This window comes from Lutzomyia longipalpis, chromosome 3 (genome assembly GCF_024334085.1).
Source record: "Lutzomyia longipalpis isolate SR_M1_2022 chromosome 3, ASM2433408v1".
In the NCBI taxonomy this organism is placed as follows: Eukaryota; Metazoa; Arthropoda; class Insecta; order Diptera; family Psychodidae; genus Lutzomyia; species Lutzomyia longipalpis.
This window is the reverse complement of record NC_074709.1, coordinates 27952966-27961377: the sequence shown is the minus strand read 5'-3', so window position 1 is coordinate 27961377 and position 8412 is coordinate 27952966. Positions and strand designations below refer to the sequence as shown.

The 8412-nt window shown below is 33.8% G+C and overlaps 1 protein-coding gene across 11 annotated transcripts in view; it reads left to right on the top strand.

Moving 5' to 3' along the window:
• The first annotated feature begins 922 nt into the window (after positions 1–922).
• Positions 923–8412, top strand: part of LOC129793612 (potassium voltage-gated channel subfamily KQT member 1) — a 151115-nt gene continuing 143625 nt past the window's right edge. For all 11 annotated transcript variants that reach the window (XM_055833750.1, XM_055833756.1, XM_055833749.1 and 8 more), the window contains exon 1: positions 923–2025. The gene's annotated coding sequence lies outside the window, so the exon portion shown is untranslated. The remainder of the gene's footprint in view (positions 2026–8412) is intronic.

Here is an 8412-nt window from a genome sequence, read left to right as displayed (position 1 = left end):
CAAAAAATTATATAATTTTGCGATTTTTGTTACATTGAGTTTTTTTAAGAGTTATCTGTGTTTCTTTCAGACACAGCTTTTGTGTTTTGAAATGATTGTTTTAACGTCTGTGTCCGATTTTACTAAACCTGGAAGACTTAGAAGAATGATAAGAAAATCGTTTTTAAAGTTTTCGTTATATCCCCCAAGGGTTTATATTAATTAGTTTATGAGTTAAAGTTAATGCAATCTTTACTTTTTTCTCTGGTTGTTTTCTATTGTTAACATTATATTTAAAATTCTTTTAAAAGTAAGAAAATTTGACCGATTTTGATAAATCCTCTAACTTATCCAATTTACATCTAATTCAATCCAATTTTATTCTTTCTCTTTCAATTTTTATAAAATTTCAGGAAAAATTAGAAGTTAGTACCTTACCTAGCTTCCACAGTATCCTATGACATGTCCTCGGAATTTCTAACAAATCTCCACATTTTATTCCCATGTGATTTCCTTCTGAAATACAAAAAAGTCACATTCTTTGGCTCATTTGGCTTTCCTTTCGCCACTTTTTGCTAATTTATCATCTCTCTTAGTCATACTCTCTCTCTCCTCTCTTTTATTTACTAAACTCCCAGCTTGTGGAGTATGTGTGTAGAGCAGATATTAATACCACGCGGTCTCTGCAGCCACACACAATTTCTCCCATCTCTCCCATTTTCCCACCAAGTTGTAAGACGAATTGATGGCTTCATGTCTTTTGTATGTTTTGTGAGGCAAGAAAAGATTTTCTTCTTTTTTTTTTTGAAAATCCTCTCCCGCAATCTCAGAATCGCGCGCGTGGAACTGTGAGAGTTTTCCTCTTTGCGCGCCGGGGATGTAGGAGGTATGATGAGGAAAAGTCTCTTCAGCGTGGCTCAGTTAACATTTCCACTCGGTGCCGAGAGGTTGAACGTTGAACGGTGTTTCGGTTAGAACAAAAAAAAACGGATTTTGAACCTTCCTTTGCGCCCTGAATCCTTCTTATATTGAATATTAATCATTGAGGTGCATTTATGCGTGGGTGTTGATTAAATCTGCCCCAGCAAGAGGAGCTTTTCCCGCTTTTTTTTCCAATAAAAAGATGGATTATCTTTCCAAGTGGTGAGATTAAAAATAAAATTCCTCTTGCAAGACACATCTCTCCGGGTGAGGAGTCATAAATTAAGTGCGGAGGATTTTCAAGAGGAATTTTCTTCTGTAAAGTGAGTCCCTCACACACACGCTCTAAATTAATTAATTAAGAATAAAAAAATCTAGCTCGTTCAGTGCTAAAATTTCATTAAACTATCGTCTAGGTGGGACGGAAAGAAGTAAATAAAAAAAGAAATACAGAATGGTGAGAAAAAATCCAATATTTTGTGCGTGTTTTAGAAAATTCTCGCGGGAGTTATGAGATTTTTTTTCTACAAGAATTTTAGTGACCAAAAGTGGACTATATGAGTGGATTTATTTAATTTCCCCATGGTAGTGGTGGAGAGAGAAAGTTTTTCCGGAGGAAAAGGCAAGCATCGTTAGTGTTATGAATTTTTGCTTCTGCACAAAACCACCACCCCCACACTTCAGGAAAATTCACGCATCCCCCCTCCTGGAAAATCTCTAAAATTTGCATCAAAAGCCAATATGTGATGTAACTTTGATTCGTTAACTTTTGCAATTTTCCCTCGCAAAATTTTCCCAAAAAGGGATGATGAAGAAGTGCTCGTTGAATGGAGGAAATGAATTGATCTAAATTTTAGTTTATTCAGCACAAAGTGTGTGTGTGTGTGGAGATTAATCAAAAAGTGGGTGAAGAGTGAGATAATCCAACTAAAAGAGAATTATTGCAACAATAAACATTTACAATTTTAATGTGAAAAAGATGTGGATTTGATGCTTTTTCGCATGAGTGCAGTTTTACACGGAAAAACCCATCGTCTTCCATGAAATTTGAGAGATTGTGCAGTAGCTGAGAAGAACAACCAACGAAGATAATTTTCTCCATTCTTTTTCTTTTTTTTTTGGGGGGTAAGGAAAATTTCATTAGAACACTTCACTCAATTCAAGAAGGATTAAATATGTTTTCTGCACGAGGACAACTTGCCAAAAGAAATGGTCCAAATTGTTCCATGCTATACATAGAGTTCTCAATTTATTATGTACAAAACCTCAAGGAAGTGGCACACTACACAACAATATAAACTTTATCTTCCTCTCATTGTGGAAAAGAAGAAGAAAAAAGAAAATCTCGCCTTGCTATTAGACACGGTGTTGGCACCCAAAAAGTCACTCAAAAGTTACAGAGATTAAAAAATTGCTGTGAGACTTAATTTTTTCCATGTTTTTAAGGGAAGAAACAAAGTTCTATTAGATACAGGGTGATTCAAGAGTAGGTTTTTAATGAAATTAATTAGAAAATTTTCCACACTGCTGAAAAGGACACGAAGAATTTTCTTCTCAAGCTCTCGCTCTCATTGGGAGAGAGGGTGAGCTTTCCATTATCGCATCATCTTCAGTTTCCTAACACAAGTTTATAATTTAATGAAATAATAAATTAGTAATAAAGTTTGTGTGGTACAGAAAAGAGAAAATTCCTCACAAAGTTCGTAAATTTTAAATCAAATATGACCAAGACATGAAAAAAAATGTCCAGAGAAGGATATTATGCACCTAAATATGAGATTAAATCACAAAGTTTATTTTTTGGAAATATTTTTAGGGTAGATAAGGGTTAGTGTAAGAATTTTTCTGTATTTTCTGTCAAGATTAAAAGGGTTCTAAAATAAAATGGAATAGGGATGAAAATTTCTCATAAAACTAATATATAACAATACAGAAATAGTTTTCTGAATAGTTAACCTTCTCCATTGTAGTTTCCTCTAAAAATTTTATTAGTTAATAAGTTGTTTTAGGACCATGATTAAATATTCAAGAGATGTGTTGTAATTTTACTGGGGAAAGTTTGAGAATATAATTATTATTTTCTCCTTCAAATGAGATTGTAAAATGAGGAAATTCATTGCTGAAAGTTTTACTTTTAATTAGGAGGAAAATTATATTATAGTTTTCTCCACACTTATTCGGGAAATATTAGTTTCAATGCTTTCATCTTTCATCTTACAAACCTCTTTTGTGGAATATTCTATTCAATCTAAAAAATAAATATACATTTTTAGAGCTCCCTCAAAGGTTTTTATCAACTGACTTCACCTCCAGACTCTCATAAAAGTAATCACAGAGCGGAATAAGGCGAGCTTTCGCAGCTTTCAAAAGTTCTTGCGAAATTAATTACATATTAAGTATCTGAGAGAGTGAAAATTAATAATTTATTCTTATATCTAATTAAATAATGAACTGAAATCATGCAAAAGGATTTGCACTCATTCTTCATTTATTAACCCATATCAAAGGGAATGAGTGTATGAGGCCAGTAATATGAAAGTTATTCAGTATTAGAGAAGCATCCCCTGATGAATTCTCATAAACTTCCGGGAGAGTTGCAAGGAATTTTGATATGAAATTCCTGACATTCCATTTTAATTAATAAATTTTTAGTACTTGACAATCTGTGATTTACTTAACACTTCTCTGTGTAAATTTTAGCACATTTTCTCCATAAAGTTTATCAAATTTTTTTTATTAATTTTTACAGAGCATTCTTAAAGAAAAATTTTCTTTTTTCTAATCAAGATTGAATGCCCTGAACTTGTAAAAAAATCTCCCTTAAAGAACACAGTTGTCCTTAACATAGGGGAGGGGGTGAACAAACAAACTCACGTGCATGGTATTTAAATAAAATATTCCCTCATGTTTACAATATAGAAATGATGTGGAAAATAAGGAAAAATTCACAATATTGAAGCACGAGTGAATTTTTAAAATGCAAAAAGGGGTTGGAAAATTGTTGTAACATGTATGGATGGAGAAAAAATTTAATATGAAACTTTTGAAGGGTTGGTTTTGCGGTATTAGATCAACATTATCACTTATTCATATGAATGTCACGCCCAATCGGTAAATTGCTGTGAAATTAATTGCACCACCGGAGCTTAGAGGAGGGGAGGGCGAGCCTGGGGGGCCCCTGTTGGGGAGTACTGAAAATTTAATGTGGGTGCCACACATGCCCCCAAAGGACGGTATAGAGTATGTATTCCCGTGACGTGGCAATGGGTGGTATAAACAGGGAAAGAGCTGAACCTGGCGAGGGAACACACGCGATTGGGGGTCCACGAGAGGAAGGAAAAAAATCCACATGGTGAAAAAAATTTAGCTACTACACGAAGGCCCCTTCAGCTATAAAATCATCATCCTATTTTATCGATTTGCCAGCATAGTTCAATGCTTGACTATAGTTTATGCAAATTATCCATGCAATATGGCATAAAAATGCAATTTAAGCGTATGCATTGCACGCATATATAGCAGATGAATGCACAATACGTTGCTTCTCGAATCCCATTCCCAAGTCCCTCGAACATGGGCAACAAAATCCCCATGCGAGGGCATATCTAGAACCATCCGCATTGTGAAATCCAAGAGGCATTAGCAGGGGGTAGACACAGACTCTATTTCCATAGGAATTCACTGCTCACTCGCTGAGACACCCAGGAAAATGCTTCAATCTGAAAAAATCCACCACCACTGGATAGATAATTTATTATTCTATCGATTGATAGCTTTTGAGGGGTGTCTCACGAAGATTAATGCACTAAAACTGATTTTAAAAATTTTGATGCACTTTTTGGAAATAAAGTGACGTCATTTTCTCCCTTTAATTTCTCTGCAAACCGTCCGCCATTATTTGCTGTGTTCGGGTCAAAAAGGACTTTGTCTACCCCCTGGGCATTAGCATATTCAATTTGTCGTTAGGTGTAATACATGATGTTTGTCAACAGTATAGGGAACACCGGGGTTTAATTAGTTAACTTTTTTTTATTGCAAAATAAATTAGCAAAATTCTGTTTAAGTAAAAAAACACGAATAAACTCCTTTTAGTCATCTCTACAATGTCTTCAATGATTTTTTCTGAGTAGTTGTGAAACCTCTGCATAAACCCACCTTACCTCAGTCTCCCCCTTCTCCCCTAAAGCGTGGAATTGATCAAAATTTTAATAGAAAGATAATTTCAGTCCATTTTTTGGTAACATTTTTCATGCATGAGTGTGGTAAATGGCTACATCTGTCGCTTCTTCTATGTTGTAATTAAAAGCAGAAGCTTTTAAAACAAAAATTCACTTTTAAAACACTTTGGTGTAGCAGAAAGTTTAGTCGCTGGTCAGAGACAAAAAACCCCATTTAATGTGTTGAAGGATTTTCATCATTTAATGTGAATCAGAAATGTAAAATGAAGCTTTAACAGAAAGTTTTCTGAAACTTTTTATTCAGATATTTACGCTCAGAGGGAATTATTTCGTTCATAGGTAACATTATTTGTTCAAAAAAGTTCTACTGAATTCAATGATTGAAATTGAAAGGATATAAAAGACATTTTAAACAATATATTACTTCGAGTTTTATTTAAAAATGAATCCTTTACTGAAGTTTCTCATATAACTAAAAGAAAGTTCCTATGAAGCTTTCGAAAAAACTCTCAGGAAGAGTTAGAAACAAGGAAAAACTTACAGGAAGATAAATTCAGAGACTTCCAGAGCGAGAATGGTGTAAAATAACTCGTACTGCGTGTAATTAAATTGTCATTTAATTACGTGGAGGCAACCACAGAAATATTAGGAATTAGAATACCTAATTTTAGGTTTAGAGGGTAATTTTGCACAGCTAATATTGCACAAAACATGCACCACGAGGTTTCTGCGTATGAATTTTGCAAAATTACATTTGTTACCACAAAGCCGTGGCTAATTTTATGGGAGAAACCAAATCAACAAGGGGAGGGGTGGCTAATTGAATTAATTTTCAATTAAAATGCGTGTAAATTTATCTGTTTTTCCATGTCATTTGATGCACAAAAAGGTATATTAGGGAAGAGGAAATTGTTTATCTAAATAGCTAATTTACATAATTATAAATTATTTAACCCTTTAATGGCGGATTTTGTGATTTTGAATTTGAAAAATGATTTTTTAAAAAATAAAATTCGCCTCTAACTTGCTCAAATTCAGTCCATAGTAAAAGAGACTTTATTAGACGTTAAGAAAAACCTAAAGCACTTAATAATTGAATTGGTTTTCCTTTCATTCTTCACCCGCAAAAGAAGATTATTCCAATCATTTTATTTTCCCACAAAATCACTTTCTCATTTAGATTTCGCACTCAATTTAGATTGTGCACAGAAGCCATCATCGCCTGCTTTTTTCCTTCTTTCTTCCACCCACAAAAGTCGGTGGAAGTGTTGTGAGCATAATTGGGCGGTGAGTAAAAAAAGCTCTTGGGGAGAAGCGTTGAATGTGAAGGTGAAAAAGGGATGTAAAGGAGCAAAAACACATGGTGGATAAATAGAAGAGTAATCAGATTCGTTTTCCGATACCTTTTCCACGTAACAAACACAAACCCCATTGAGGTGTGTTGGGGGGTTCTTTTTTTATTTATTTAGGCCCATCATCCCCAATTGAAGATCCAAATGCCGGAAGGATGGTTAACAATGCACGATGACCTCCCCCCACCCGAATAATTCCCCAATTTCCTCCAAGGGATTTATCATAGTGTGTATAGAGTAGTCTTACAACGTATACATTTACCCTAAACTACCCCCTATATATGGAAGATACATATTGTTAGATTTCGCATAAATTGGGAGATGAAGCTTATGCGGGAAAGGCAAGCAAAATCAATCGTATTTGCATCATTTTGGAACCAAACAAGACGTTCAAAGCATAACGTTTAACATACTACTGAATATAAATTTAATGACATGCACATACCAGGTGCAGATTTATTTGAATTTATAGATGAAACTAAACAACCACCCTCCTCCGCGCGCGTCATCAAAATGCATTGAGAGAGCTTAATTAAAAGCCCACAAGGCATGTATTGATAAATTTCATGCAGAACTTTGTTTTATGTCCCACCGTGTCTTTTGTTGGGAATTTCAGGTGGAAAATTCAAAGGAAAATTATCTGAAAACCCATTATAATCTGTTTAAATCAATAGATAGCTAAGTTCCACCTACAAATGTAAAAAAAAACGGAGCCAAAAGCTCTAGAAAACGTGAGTTTTTCTGGGTTGAAACCCCTATTTAATCAACGAAAACCCGGAAAAACGTCTAAAAGAGTGAAAATTAACCAACATGAAGAGTTTGTTTGAATTTTCCAGCCACAATTTCTTTAAAAAATTGGTAGAGGCACAGTGCAAAGTTTCATTGAATAAAACCTACAAATTTCCATTTTTTTTTCTCCCACTCACACATCTCTTAATTTGTGCACCAAATGAGGAAAAATAAGGAAATTGTGTGAGCCCTTAATATATACAAAATTTCACTAAAATATGCTCATAACATAGCCGTGGGTTATAATTTAATCACGCATGTTGGGGAACAAAAGACACTTATGTTTTTATGTACTGTATGTAGTACATATTACTGTTGAAAAGGCACGCAAACAAATTTCATCTATGCTACACCATTTCATAAAATACACCAGGAGAAAATTTTCAAGTTATTTCCCGTCATAACGTTGTAGCACTATTATGTTGATAATAAAGAGGAATGATCCAATTTTGTCAAGAGAGAAAATCAATATTCTTTCCACAGAGTTTTAAGAGGAGGAAAGATTTTTTAAATAAATAACAAAAAACTCCAATTAAAAAAAAAATACTCACCAAATAAAAAAGCAAAAATTAATTTTTTTTTCAACAAATAATTGCTCTTGTGCAGCGAAAAAAAAATATAAATTTTCTAAACGAACATAGGCGGAAAATCAAAAAAGCAAAACGTTCGAAAATTATTTTCATGACGCATTTTATCACGTAGTGAATGTGGATGATGGCAGAAGGAAAATTGGTGATGACAACAAAAGCAAAATTGAATATCACTCACCTATTTTATCGGCTCTCATCCAGCTGACACCCGTGCAAAGTAGCATAGAGAGAGGAGGGTGAGCTATAATGTCCATCATTCACCCCATCATGATGCTTTTTATCACAAAACCACCACCACCATCGTCAATTAAGCTGTTGAAACTAATTTGTATGACCATCATTGTGTTCATTTACTAGAACAAATTATTGTACTTATCTGTAATTCTTGAAGCTTTTTCTTGAAACTTTTTTGAAGAATTTTATTTTGACTTAAATGTTAAAGTTTTCTTAAACTTATTTCGGTGGAGGCGCCAGGTGTAACTAAACGTCATTGCTTGGAACAAATGATTTAAATTAAAATAAATTAAACCTAAAATGAATTAAAAAAATCCCATCCAAAGAGAAAAGAATTAAAATAAAATTTAAAAGATAAATGTTTATTCA